At 38.4% G+C, this 13624-nt stretch overlaps 1 long non-coding RNA gene across 1 annotated transcript; it reads right to left on the reverse strand.

Moving 5' to 3' along the window:
- Positions 1 to 4665: 4665 nt before the first annotated feature.
- On the reverse strand, positions 4666 to 5821 carry LOC121907382. The gene is made up of 2 exons (XR_006098857.1): positions 5715 to 5821; positions 4666 to 5627 (listed from the first exon to the last, which is right to left on the reverse strand). It is a non-coding gene; the product is annotated as an uncharacterized LOC121907382 (long non-coding RNA).
- Positions 5822 to 13624: the final 7803 nt, after the last annotated feature.

Here is a 13624-nt window from a genome sequence, read left to right on the forward strand (position 1 = left end):
CTTATTGGAACAAAACTGCCTCTGGAGTGTCAGATTTTATTACTACAGTATCAAATGACTGTACACAGTGAGGAGAGTAAAGAGCTGTAACACATCACATTCTTGGAAAATGTCACACCAAAGCTCTCTGTTAACTATACGCCTTTTTAAAATCGTCTTAGTGTGAAATGTGGAGTTCAATTCAGAGCGGTTAGAGGTGGCGACCCCAACAGATTAGTGTGTGAAGAAGCAGAGAAGACAGGAAGTAGATGCAGCACATTCATTTCACTTCATGAAACATGGCATGCTGGTAACCACTGCACAGTGGTTCAGGTTGCTACTGTCTGCCGGCTGTGGTTTTTCCATGCAAGTTCTCCGTGTGTGTCTGTGCGGGTTTCCTCTGGGTACTTATGTTTCCCTCCACAGTTCAAAGACATGCGGTTAGGTGAATTGAAGGCTGTAAATTGGTTTTAGCTGTGAATGGTAGTCTGTCTGTAAGTGTTGGCCCTGTGATTGATTGATGACCTACCCAGGGTGTACCATGCCTCTCACCTAGTGTATGTCAGCTCCAGACTCTTTGCACAGCTGTGATTCCCAACAAGGCTACATGCTCCCCAGGTGGTACTTCTGCAGTTGCCAGGTGATACGTGGGAAGATTGCGGAGTAGCTCAGTGGAACAAGCTGATGATGATTTGGTGAAAAAATACAAGTGTACTGTATGTGCACATTTTTTTTGTTGTTAATGAGGAAAATAAAACACATAAATAGGGTATAAATTGGTGTGAGGCTGATCTTGGTATGTTTATTGCAACAAGAACCAATAAACTACCAGCTGTGATAAGCCAACTGAGTCAGTGTTAAAGATTCATTCGTACATCTACTGAACAGCAGGTGAGCAGAACAGTCGAAACAGACAACTAAAAGTATTTATGTATGTAGAAATCTGTTGAAACATCCAGCATCTGCCACTCCAGGTGAATGAAAACTGGACCAAACCTACTGGAAAAAAGGACTAAAGCTAAACAATTCGAAGATCACTACATCAAAAATGACGAAATATCATAGCAATATCCACTTTTATATAATTCATAGTGTTGATATTTTGTTTAAAGTCAATTCAGAAGAACACATTTGGAACATGACTTATGGGTTTATAGACAATGGATGGATGGATGATCATTGCATTACAGGTTAAACGACGGGTTCACAGTTTTTAGTTTTATTGTCTTAAACAATAGTCAGGTGCCCAAATTAACACTGAAATAGGTTTTTCTTGCCATAATAATTCCTCCACAATCCTCCTTCTGTGCAAAAATGAATTTGAAAGTTTATCTGAAGCCTCATATAAGCCTCAGATAAACTTTTTGTCCTCCATCACTTACACTGAAAGCACATTTGAAGGGGATCTTTTAGTAACCAGTACGAACAAGAGACAGCATCAGAGACAGCCTTGAGTTGAAAAATTGTAAACCCGCCCATTAATGTAATATTGCTAATTGCCAAAACTAACTTCGATCCCACTGTAAATATCTCTAATAAAGAGAGAAGAGGGGATGAAGCAGGTATAAACTGGATGGTTAACTCCAAAGAAACAAGTCACGGCCAAATATCTTTCTAAATCATTGGCAATTCAATACAGCATCGAGAAAACTCATCAAAAATACTGCAAACTTCTTGTTTATTAGACTCCATGTCCTTGTGGTACATGTAGAATTTCAAATGTATTATCCCTCTGAGACAGCGTGGTAGACAGGTCAACAAAATATACACAATGACGAGAAAAAAGGGGAAAATATATTGAAAAAGGTTGCGACATTAACATGATGCACAGTAAAACTACAGTGTGCATTAAAACAGCAGTACAGAGAGTCACTTCTATATTATATCATATATTATGGCTGAACAGGAGCAAATTCAGACATGCAAGTTCTATAATCTTGTGGAAGTACTTCCCTAAAGAGTTATAGCAGAATATTAACACTGATAGTTTTGGATTAACATGTTCTACAATCACATATGGGTGTAATGTTCAGGTGTACTTTTGGCGATGTAGAGTAGCTGTAAATTTATTCTCTTCAGATGTCAGAAAAACAGGAGAGAGGTGTCTACAACACATCTGTCCCAATTACAATGCCGAACAGCTTGACGGGAGTTTTTCCTCGGTTGTCGACTGTGTGCCTGTAAACCTGTTATTAAAGTCTTGTTTTCAACATTTTCATCTCCTCCGTAGAATGACACACAAATTTGAAGGCGATAGCCTCATTTAAATAGAGAGGAGTGTCGCCCCCATGCAGGTAATCGCTTCTTACTGAAAGTCAAATAACACAGATCTGCATTTAAATGGTGTAATCATCCTGACAGGAAGTCAACTTGGAGGAAAGCTGGAACACGGGCAATTGTTTCTGTGTGGTGTTGTTTACACAGGCGAGGACAAATCAAGCTTCTGACATCTACATTTAGCTTGACAGGATTTTTTGTTTATAATGCATGTCTTTGCTAAATTGAACTTTTTAAAAATAGTGCCAGGTTACAGTTTTCTTTTGTTGTCTTTCTCTGTAGAGCATTAAATAAAAAAAGCCCTGCACCTTCCTCTTCTTTATGTTGTTAGATCATATCATAGTGTTGATGTTTGCACCATTTCAATATCCTTTGCATCTATAGGAAGAGAACTTCATGCATGCAGTTCTTCATTTGTCCAACAGATGTCACTCTCTGTGCATCTGTAGCTTTGTCTCTTCTTTCTGAAGTACTTAGACTTTTGTACCTTTGCATAAACTTGCAACCTAATGGAAAGCAGTTCATTCAGGTCTATAAGCTATGTTAGCCGCGAGATGGATACACGGTTCAGTGAGTGCAAAGACGTCCACTGTGTGTGTGTCTTCATACGTTTTTTTTTATAAGCTCTCCCTTTGCAGCAGTATAGATGAAAAGGTCTCAAGAGTGGGAGGATTTAATGTCCAGACCGGCACCAATGTGAAAAATGATGTGCAGGCACCGTCTAAAACAGACTGCAGGAAGGTTAAATACTGATATGTTACAGCAGGCAGGTCAATTTGACAGGGCATTTCCTTTTGGAACCTCGATTGCTGCCGCTTTCACTCCACACAGCCAATGTCCTGATTCATTAGAGGGCTAATGACACATATACTGCAGTGATTGCTGCTACTTGTGCTTCATAGAGGAAAGTAATATCTTTTTATCTTCAATATAACAGGCCAAAAAAATCAAATGTTGGCTCACTCGAGTGAGTGCCAATCACAGGATGAAGGTTGACACAGTCTGAATGTTGACTGCTGCAATATGAAGACAGACAGATGAGGCTGGTTTTTTACTGCTCTTTTGCTGATGCAGACTACAGAATCAAGATGTGCTGTATATCCTGCAGCTGATGTGTCTGACTATATGATAGAAATCTAGACTTGAGTCATTATACTACATCTTTGCAATTTTCCTGCCAATTCTTAAATATATGGAGCTAATCTAATAATACTAGCCACATAATTACAATAACCTTTCACCAAAGTCAACTCATTAATTACCAAAATCTACACTTTTACTTCTTGAAAACAATTTTTAGCAGCTATACGACTATGGTTTATTATATGCTTGCTTTTTTTATTAAAAATATGCAGAGACAAGCAGCTGTGATGCAAGCAACTTTGTTCACATACTTGTCTGGGTACTTTGTCTGCAGCTGGAGGATTAAAAACTAAATTAAAAAATGCAGATAAGGGCTGACTCATCCGTGGCCCTATGACACTAGAATATCTAGCTGCAGATCGTCCAATTTTGCACAACATAAATATAATGTCGACGCTCGAGGAGGTCAATATGTTGTTAATATAAAGATAACTGCAGAAAAAGCAAGCAGCGACAACATAGTCTACTAGTTTCTCTTCATAACTTTTCCACCATTGCTGTTGTGAGTCTGTTGTTACTTCACATCCTGATATTACTGCCCCTACTGTTCATGGGCTTAACTGCATTTGAGGATGCAATATGTGGAGGAAACCATCATACAAATGCAAGTGCTTAAAGAGGAACATAACATGTACATATACAGGGCTGTAATTTTATTCAAGGGCTGCACTGGAACATATTTGACTGATTTAAAGTTAAAAAACTTACCATATTTATCTTATACTGACCCTTTATGCAGCCCCTCAGTTCAGCCTCTGTCTGAAACAGGCCGTTTTAGCTCTTGTCTCTTTAAGCCCCGCCCCCTGATGAGCCCACTCTGTTCTGATTGGTCAGCTTCAGGAAGCTTCTGGTGGCTACGTAAACAAACTCGTTCTAATTTAAACTTCTCAAATACATCAGAACATGTTTAAGCCCAAATCCAATCCAAAATATGTGAGTGGACAATACAAAAAACCGTAGCAACAAAGACTATGGAGCAGACAGCCATTTATGGGTAAACAATCTGATGTCGGTTTGATGGGGAAATATAGAGATAGCTTTGCAAATGGAGCATTCAGGGCAGGCTGAAGCCCTGGATTTTGACTTTCAGGGAGCATTTTTATATATGTTCACCTACGTTTTGAAACTATGACCTTGTTTAACATAGACATCTGACGTTATAACAGTGTATAAATGATAGAAAACCACAAACAGCATCCTCTTTAAAACAAGTATACCAGTGTTATATCTTGTTGTGTACCAGGCTGAAATAAGAATACCAACAAATAAATAAAATATTTTAATAACATTCTCAACATCATCACCTCAACATCCCTTGAATAAAAGCAGCAAAATGATTTCAAAATGCTGTTTCCTAGTGACATAAATGTCAACATACTAAAATATCACATCAATCAAAACACACAACAGTGTACTGATTAACAGTTTTCTCTACTAAGTGTAATCATGAAATTCCTTCGTCTAATTTAAAAGTCAGAATTTTTCCCTTAATAACAAACTGTCACAACTTCCTGCCATGTCTCACCTACGCTGGACTCTATGTCCGTAAGACTCAATCTTGATGCGCCCTAATAGACTGCAGCACATTGAAAAAGTTTTATTTTTCTGCCAGAACTCTCCTCTATAGTACCTATCTGAAAATGTTGAAAAGTAAAAAGATTGCTGAGAAATTGGCGTTTTTGTCCAGGAGAGTGAACAGACCTAATGTTGTCTGGGAGCTGTTGCCAGTGGTTCTCGCTGTTCTCAGTATTCAGCACTCGAAATCATGGAATGAATAAATCTTACATTTATGAAATTTAAAAAAAAAATGTCCCCAAGTACCCTTCATTGCACAGGAACTTCGTGTGCATGGTTACGGTGAGCAAAAAGTTGAAGCAGGAAGTCGGTTTGTTAAATGTTTAGGACGATCCTGGATAGTTTGGGTAATAATTCGTTTATTTTTTTGAATACATTTGGCTAATCTAGAACCTGTCTCATTACTCATTATGACTTCTGTTGTTACGTGGGGTAGAGCAGACACTCAAGGCGAGGAAAAAGGGATATAACAGCAACAAGGTATTTACTGTGAAGGCTGGGGAAAGGGAACGCAGTCCAGGGGAAGCTTCGGCTGGAAGCTGAGGATTGGGCTTGGACGCTGGGAAGAGCAGAACAGGGGGTCCAGGGCAGGGAAGCAGGGCCGACAGGTTGAGATGAGATGTGATGAGGGGCCGTAGATAGAGCTGATGGAACTACAGGGAACAGAAGATGCGGTTAGGTGAGGGCGGGAAAAACAGACAACAAGAAAACATGAAAAATGGCTCTAAGCGTAGACTGACTGATGCTGAGGCTGCGATCTGGCAGCGGTGGAAGTGGCAGAGCCGAGTATTTGTAGAGGCTTGATTATAGACATCGAGGTGCAGCTGGTGTGGCTCTGCTCTGACTCCAGCACACCTGTCTCCACTTCACACAATCACAAGCTACCGGGAGAGCAGCATCAGGCCGGGGAGACGGAGGGCGTGGCAGAAGAGAAGCGCTTTCATTTGAGAAAACATTTTTTTTTGTTGTTTCATTTTGGGTTATATATAAGTCTTGATAGATTGAAGAAAGTAGAAGTTTTCACAGTTATATTAAAGCAACATGATTGAAACACTGTTTGGCTTTAACCAGAAGTCACAATCACACACTTTATTTACCTTAATTTCCAACAGCAAGAACAAAACATCTGATGTTGATTAAAGGAATGGTTATACGTCAAAATGAAAGTTGCAACAGCACAAAGGCCTCGCTGCTGTCTGATCTTACTTCATGTCGATTTTCTGTCAGTAAACTACAAAGAGCATGGTCAAGCTGAGGAGTGGAAGGAGAACATAAGGTTGTTTTGGGGGTATTGTTTTGGGGGGGGGGCTAAACTTGGAGGAGTCAGGAAAGATAGAGTCAGGGGAGAGGAGAGGAGATAAAAGTGTCTGAAGTCTGAGGGTTGTACAGAAGTGGATAAGATAGAGTCCAGGAGGACGTATCAAGGAGACAGGCAGAGATGTGGAGAGTGATAGGAGTTTGAAGGAGGGATGGATCCACTCCTCTCGCGCCTGAGAGCAATCAGGAGATGAGAAGAAAGGCGACGACTCAGAGCATCTGTCATATTCTCTTAATCATTGCCTCTTTCATCTTTGCCAAGATTACTGTATCTCCTTTAAAACAAAAAAAAGTTGAAGACAATGCTGATTTGGGGCGATAAAGAAAGAAGATAAGCACAGATTCAACATGAATTTTAATGTGACCTCTAATGTGACCACTGCTAACCGACCCAACCCAGCTTTAAAAAGAGAATAATGTAAATAAATCCAAATCTAATGATACAGATGCTGTTTATCTCGTATGTTATTCTCTACAACTGGTAATATCTTTGGCAGAGAGGATGTATTTGCATAAGGATGTTAATATGTCTGGCTAGCGGTTATAGATTGGGGCGGAGGCAGTTTTTGAATATCTCCAGGAGGTAGAGTGTCTGTCCCACTCAGTTGGCAAATGTACACATTTAGGACGTAGTAGAGCAGATGGTCATGTCGACCTCAGTGAGCAATTCCAAGAGCTAAAGCTGCATTTTTTTCCAAACAAAGGGCAGTATGGGATGTCACATTTCAACACTTCCCCTGCCAAATAGTATGATTTGTTATAGAAAATATCTGATGCTAACTTGATGCCATCAAAAAACACTGGACACACTACAAATCTCATGAAAAAAAAACAAAACAACATGTTGTCCATCTCTTGATACTTTCTAACTTCCTTGTGCTCTGTCTGTGCCAGTCAACACCAAGCTCATTCTTTCTTAATGAAGATGTAAATCATTAAAGCTGTAATTAAATGACTGTGTGTGTGTAATGTGAAAGAGAATTATCACCCAACTCTGCATCTCGCCTCAGCTTTACAGAGTGTTTTAGCATCTTTTAGTGAACTGTTTCTTGATATTTTATTGTCATCTTGAAGAAGAACAGAAACAAGCGTTCTTTGTGGAAATGCACACACGTTCAAAGATATTAAATATTAAGAAGAGACAGAAAATAAAGAATAAACCAGTCAATTCATCATATAAACAAAACAAACAACCAAACAGACACGACACAATTTACAATAATAATAATATCATTTAGACTTACAACAACAACAACAACAAAGAAAAGGATGCCAAAAGTCAAATACATATTAATTTATAATGTAATAAATAAAGCTGTTAAGTCTCAGAATGTCTTTAATATTGGGCAAAACCAAAACATTTTTTTGGTTTCTACTGTTTTTTTGTTTTTTTTTTAACTGTTTTGGTTCAGTTTAACAGCTCAATAAACAGCAATTAATGCAACTTTAAAAACATTCAACATTTCTGAACTCTTACATATCCTCATAATTAATCTCTATACCAGATTTATAAAACCACAAATCTATTTTTGATTCATAAATTTCCCATCAGTCGTTCTTAAAAGTGTGAATAATCCTTTCAGACGGCAGAGTTTATTCTATAGGTTTTATTAATCACACTATATAATGGTCCTACGTTACCTAAAACATGATTTCAATGAATTCTATTGAATATGAAGAATGTAACAACATTTTTGAATGTCGATTTTTAATTTTTTATAATATATCTATATAATATATATATAGATATATAATTTTTTAATAAATATGGACCAAATTTAGCCTGAAACACCATCTTTGTACAAACATTTGCATCACAGCTGCACACCAGTTTAAAAAGAAAGCTTAAATAGATCAATTTTTGCACATATTTTCTACTATATTCTGGGTCACTTTAGGAATAATAACATTTTTTTACAGTTGTCAAATGTAAAAATGAACCAAATTTGACCTGAACAGTATGTAAGGGTTAAAAAAAAAAGCAACAACTGCAGTTTAATGAAAGTTATTTTGTAGGAATCATTTAGTTAAAAAATGTTGCAACAGTGTTTTCTTTCACTCTTATAGATAGATACACTTTATTGATCCTCCAGGGCGCAACTGCAACACGCCAACATATATGACAAGAGGAAAAAACATCAAAACAAAAGACCCTCGACCACTTGATTATAAGTGTTATCTAACACTCTTATCACCGCTTAACTGCTTCATGCAACATGCCAACATACTGTATATAATACATAATCTACTTCATTGGTCTTGCTGTACATGATGCTGTTAAGTTGGGACAGACACAACAATGTAACCACATAATAGAAAAGCATGCTGCTCCAAAAGTGGGTCAAAACAGGTTGAATGTTAATTAGCAGCATTTTTCAGCAATAAAGAGCTCTGCCAATCAACACTTTAAGATGAAAGTTCTTAAAGTAACATCAGAGGTCTAATTAGGGCATATCCCTGAAGAAACGTTAAAATATCAGAAGTCTGAAAAGCAATGATGAAATATTCCAGACAGGAACGCAGCATCAACAACATGTTGATTGACACTGTTAATAGGAGGGTTTCAATTACAGCTAAAATTAACATGCAGCCTGTTAACCTGTGTATCAGTGTTTACAGTGACGATGTGTTGACTTCTCCCTGTTTCACATGTATTCATCTACATCCAACATGTATTTCTACAATTAAAAGCCTGCTGAGCAGCGTAATGGAACATGTCCATGCCTGGCAAAAAAGCATGTTGCAGCTCTATTGTTGCATCTGGCAGTTCAAAGTTGTTCCAGCGACAATAAAAGCCTTTGAGCCAGGTGACAGGTGTGGTAAATAACCCTGTCCGTGACCCCCGAGGATTCCTTTGAGGATGCTGCTCTCAGTTAATAAGGTGCGAGCCAAGCTGTAGAGTCGCTGTCAGGGCAGCAGGAAGAGCAATATCAGGTATTTGTAGGTGGATGTTAAAGCTCGTGTCTCTTGCTGACTGGTTTAGGGTTGCGATACGAGTGTCAGTGGTTCAAAGGATCGTATTGTGACCGGAGAGACGAGAGCAGGACTGCAGACCTGATGAGCAATCTTCTGTAAGGAGCCTTCTGGACGGATGGTGAGCGACTGATAAATGTGCTTATAAAAATAACAGAGTTAGCGAGGAAGCCTGTGCAGCTCAACCACTGGGTTACAAAGAAGAGGAAACATTAGTGTTTAGTAGATATTTGTGAGGATTTGTTGCTACACTCATTGTAAAGTTAATCGTGTCGGGTTTAGGACTGTTGATCTTAGAGAAAAGAATCAATAAAGCTCAATATTAATAATAATAGTTACAGACATTTATACAGTTTGCAACAGTAAATGCTTTTTGAGAGAAATGTAACATAATGGGGAAACATTTTTAATAAAAATGTCTGCAAAATTATAAAATCTTTATACTAAACTTATCTGCAAAATGTTCTCTGACAGTTTTTTTTATTTTTTTCACCCACGTATCTGCTCGTGGCAACTGAAGCATGATAAACACTGAAGGTTAATTTAGGAAAAGATGTGGTTTTGATGGAATATTTAAAAAGTCAACGGTGAACTACGAAACCAGGCGGGTGTATTTTAACCAAATTATGTCACGTCCTGCCTGGACTTTTTCTGTTATTTTTGGACTCTTTGTGTATTTTGTTCTCTTGAGTTTTGCCTGGTTTTGGTTTTTTTTTCTCTGTTTCCCTTTTGTGTTTCCTCTTGTGTTTATGTGCACCTCCTCTCACCTGCCCTGCATCACCCGGGTTAGCCCAGCTCTACTCCTGGTGTCTTCTTCCCCAGTTCATCTGCTCCCAGTCTGCCTGTGTGTTTACTTTAGTTCCTGTTTTATTTTGAAATATTTCCTCCTTGTGTCTTGTCACCTTTACTTCCTGTGTTTGATTACCTGTGTCTAGTTTGTCAAGTCATCTGCTTTCGTGCTGTGTATGTTCCCAGTTTTTTCCGTTGTTTATGGTCTTTGCTCCTGGTCTCAGTGTCTCCTGTGACTTTTGAGTTCATTCATTAAGTTTTCAGCATCGTATCCAACCTGCTCCACTCACCCACCTACCTGACACCTTAACCAAAGTAGTATTTATACCATAAATTTAGCCAAACGCTGGACACAAGAAATGAACCGAAGAAATGATTCTCTGCACTTTGAACATCCATCAACAATTATGATCCAGGCAGCCATTAACTTCCTCCCCAAATTGTATCTGCATAATTAATAGAACACTTTCACTCGCTCTGAATGAAAAATACCAGCCTGAAACATCAATAAATGGATTTTTCTTTTTACAGTGCTGTCAATCTCTTTTCTTATCAGTCCCAAAAAATTGTTCAAGTTTCATCTGAGTGTGTTTGAGAAATAGCATTAAGCTCACAATCAGATAACTTTTAACATTAAGAGCTGGATGCATGTTATCTGATTACTGATGCAATTTGTGGAAGTTGATAGAAACTTTGTTGGGACAGTATTGATCCGCTGCACTACTGCGTATAGATGCAGGTAGACAGTTTAACATTTGAGTGCACTGATGTGATGTTGGACAAGCTACAAGAGAGTTGGATGGAGGCAAAGTCTGCAGGAATCACACATGTGGCTGGAGAGAGGTTAATAAATAATGGCTATTTAATTTTAATTTATTTTATTTTATTTAGTTAGTTTATTTTAATGTAATAGTTGTTATTTTGGAGAATTAAAGAGAATAAAACGTGTTTTAATATGTTGTCGATCGAAATATACGTCAGTCGCCCAGCCGTTGCCGGGCAACAGGCAAGTGCATTTTTTAAGCGGTCTACCCCCGGTAAGCTAACGACGGAAAAATCCAAAAAAAGAAAGATTTCTGATTAAAATAGAACTTTTAATACTTCATGGACAGATTTATTTGCTTTTACTGTTGACGAGAATGGTTCACCTGTTTGTGTTACACCTGATTTTATTAACATGCTGCTTCTGATCTCCTTTGAGGTACATCGTACACCCACACAGGTTGGAGTTTTATCTTAAAACTATCTTAATGTACTTTAAGGCAGAGTTATGATTAACAATACTCCTGACCTTAATGACAGTGCTGAGCATATCACTATTATATCTGCAAAATATTAAATTCTTAAAAAACTTCATTGTACATATGGCAGAATAGACACAAGAACTCCTAAAAATGTGTGTTACCTAAACTAAAGCAATTAGTCAGTCTATAATGGCATACAGGTTGTCCATAACATAGCTGATAAAAAATATGTTTTCCCTTAAAATATCAAAAAAGTTTTTAATGTTGAATGAATGAATATTCTAACTTAAACCACTGACTAACCCTAACCCTTTTACTGAGAAAACACAATACGTTTGTACGTTTTTGTTTATGCGAAATATGTACCCCTAATTAGATATTCACTCATAAGTGTAATGTAACTATAAGTGGTGTAATCGTTGCACGTTTGTGGCTTCAGGTGGGTTTTATTTGGTGGGAAATGGGCTCAAATGGGCTCTTTGTACGCTGAAGGTTGCTGACCCCTGGGCTGTATTATAAAAGCTGTTATCAGTGGTTATAGTCTGCTCAAAACATTTTTACGCTGATGTTACCCAACGATGAATCTGTTCTCCGCCTGTGAGAGGGACCACATGTGAGTTCCCTGCCAGAAAGAACAAATGCGTTTGCACACACGGTCGGACTTTTCCAGCCAGTTTAATGTGGAGCAGCATGTGGAGGAACATGTAAAAGGAACAAATGCCTGCACACGTTCATACATACGCATGTGTGCCTGTTGGCAAACAGGCACACACACTCAAGCATGGCATTGATAGAACATGAAGACTGTGATTGATGTAAGTGTTCAATGTGTTACCTGCAGTAACTCATATCTTGAAAGTCAAGGGAAATTGAACACAGTTTGCCCGCCTTGTTCCATCCATACAGGTCAGGCTAGACTGCCCTTTTCCTCCGTTCTGGTCTAATCTCAACTTCCCTCCATGTGTTTCACCTTGTACAGCTTGTGGTTAGATGGAAACACTGAACAAGGTTTGAACAGAAATGAGTAGTGCTCAGATACAAAGAGATCGCTCATATTGTGAAGGATTCTTTTCAGCTGGCAGTGATGTAATTTCAATGCCAGATTTTTAAGGTAATGTTAGACGAATGCTACAGTACATTCAAGGCACATCTGTCATTTATTTTCTGCAGCTATCCGTGTAACATTAAAGGCGACGCCATCTGCCTTCTTTTCCTGGTTGTTGAAAACTGACATACCTTCTGTTCCCCACTATGTACAGTATGCATGTGAGCAGGCGAGGATCTTCGCTCTTGTATTTTTCTGGTCTTTTTTTTTTTCCCATCGCAAAGCTATGACATCACAACAACGTGATAGGTCAGTTGCAATGACGGTCTCGAAACAACGTTAATTATGATGTCGTAGGAACAACACCAACACGGCGATATCAGATCATGCCAGCGCTCCTAGTGACGAACCCACAGAGAATTATAGCTCGACTACGCAGATACTCTCAACTCCATCCAGTGTTTTTTCGTCTTTCAGCTCATTGTTTTGGTTTTATGGCCGACAAATTTCCTATTTTTGTTCAGTGCTCTTAACCAACATTGTTTCCAGTGGCAGCGCTGCTGTCTTCTGGAGGAATAAACACCTGATTCTGCTCTTATCCGGAGAAGTTTACCTTCAATCTCACCTCTCAATCTAGCGGAGTCACACACTTCTTCAGCTGCTGTCATCAATAATAAACATAAATAAATAAATATAACATAAATAAACATCTTAAATGCTGGTGAGTTTATATGTTTTTAATGTTGCACAGTATGTAGATATCTATGTGTATAAACATAATGTTGCCGCCATATTTATTCCTTTAGATGACGTTATTCTGAGTGCGGATGGAGCAGCTACTGTGTTAGCATAGCTCTGATCATAGCTCTGTTGTTTGCTTGTTGTCTTGCGGACAGACCTGACAAAGGATGAAGTCAGGCTTTTTACAAATCAACATCATGATGTAGTTATTTCAGCATCCTTTTGATCTGTTTATTGCAATTAAATCACAGCAAAATCTAAGTTTATTTACACACAAACCGGCTGTTTAGACAGGACGAGAAGGCTGCTGTGGTGCTTGATCCTTGTGGTATTTTGACCAAAGCATGTCAGATACATTTTATTAAGACCCAAGGGAACTGTGTTAAGTTGTGGAAAAGGGGAATAATATGGCCTCTTTAAGATAAGTCATGGTTGTCATGTGGTGTTTATAGCCTTGCATGTTGACTTGCACGGCTACAGATGTAAATTCTTTGTGTGTCAGATGAAAAACTGAATCTTCAAAAACTGAGAAAATGTAAAC

The sequence above is a fragment of the Thunnus maccoyii genome, chromosome 11, assembly GCF_910596095.1.
Source record: "Thunnus maccoyii chromosome 11, fThuMac1.1, whole genome shotgun sequence".
Classification (NCBI taxonomy): Eukaryota; Metazoa; Chordata; class Actinopteri; order Scombriformes; family Scombridae; genus Thunnus; species Thunnus maccoyii.